Source organism: Castor canadensis, chromosome 1 (genome assembly GCF_047511655.1).
Source record: "Castor canadensis chromosome 1, mCasCan1.hap1v2, whole genome shotgun sequence".
NCBI lineage: Eukaryota > Metazoa > Chordata > Mammalia > Rodentia > Castoridae > Castor > Castor canadensis.
The window spans coordinates 195,823,218-195,824,905 of record NC_133386.1 but is presented as its reverse complement, the minus strand read 5'-3'; positions in this window follow the sequence as shown (position 1 = coordinate 195,824,905).

Sequence of the window (1,688 nt, the reverse complement as noted above, 5' to 3'; positions counted from 1 at the left end):
CACCAAGATTACTGACTTATATTTATACAACAGTAACATCTTCCTTTCACGTTGAGAAAGAGAGAGAGAGAGAGAGAACATGATTGTAATAGTGGATCTGTCTGAGGGGACTAGGGGAGCAGGGAGGTGAGAGAGGAAAAGAGATGACAGAGAGTGAATAAAGTCAAAATACATTGTATCTGTGCATGATGATAGTATAATGACATGTACAGAAAATTATTGAATAATAGGGAATCAGGGTGATAGAGAAAGGATAATTAATAAAGGGGGTTAATCTAATTAAAATACAATATAAACATGTGTGAAGTATCAAGGTGAAATCCCCTTGAATGACCAATATACACTTAAGAAAATTAAGGACAGGAGTATAAAACAGGTTCTCTCTAGGGGTGATTACCAGTGGTAGAGGGGAGGGTAGATGGGGAGGGTGAAAGAGGATGAAGATGGTAGATGTACTTTGCATATGTGTATGAAAATAGAACTATGAAACCTGTTGAAGTTGTTCTAAGTGGGGAGAAAGGTGAATGAGGGAGAATAATGTGGGCATGAATCTAATTAAGATACACTGTGAGCATATATGTAAATGTCACAATGAAAGCTCCTGTACAACTAATATATGCTAACAAAAATGTAAAAAAGGAAAGGATCAGCTCTTGAGAAGATGAATATGATATACTTAAACCCTTCTCATCTGTAATCAAGGCATGTGATGGCATTTGTGTATTTGATTGTATCTTGATAGTGTTGATAATGTTGTGTAGTAGAAGTTCCAGACTGAGACAAACTTCACTCAACACTGAGACAAAAATACACAAGTATACATACATAGTGGAGAAACTAGTATGCAAAGTCCAAAATGAGCTTTTGAGGTTTAGTGAGTTAAGTAATTTTATTAATAGTGGGGAAGGGTATACACTTTTTTTTTAGAGTAGAATGACATGGGAATTTTGAGGAAATTCTTCTTGTCATTGTCTCAAAAGTATGACACTTAGAACTTCAGGAAAGACTTACTTTCTCTAAATATTTTTATGTACACACTTTCATTTACATAACATAATACATTAGATAATTCTTTATATACTTATTGAGACATTGATATGTGCTTACCATGTATTAAGAACTTCTCTCAGCAATTATTGTCTAAGCAACTATAATTGCGTGTCTAAATTAAGAAAATAGACCTAATTCTGCTTCTACATAGGATTTAGAAAGCTAGAAAAAGTGCTGATCCCACACTAAGAAAAGCATTGGTAAACTGCAAAATCATACATGTTTAGAACTTTATTGGGGATCTGAATGTGCAGGGAAAACACATATCCTGAATTCCAATTATGGAAAGCTACCACTTAGGTAAGGAAGGATGTACAGACTGTCTTAGCTCTAGCAGAGCACAAAAAGTGTTACTAAACTTTCCCTCAAAATCCTACTAAGTAAATACAGTCATCATGCACTACACATGACGTTTCAATCAATGACAGACTGCGTATTTAACTATGGTTCCAAAAGATTGTGATAGAGCTAAAAAATTCCCATTACCCAGTGACATCATAGCTGTTGCAATTTAATATCTTACTTACACGTTTGTGGCTGTACTGGTACAAACAAACCCATTGTGGTACCAGTTGTGTAAAAGTATAGCACACACAACTTTATGCTACATAATGCTTAATAGTGATAACAAAAGACTA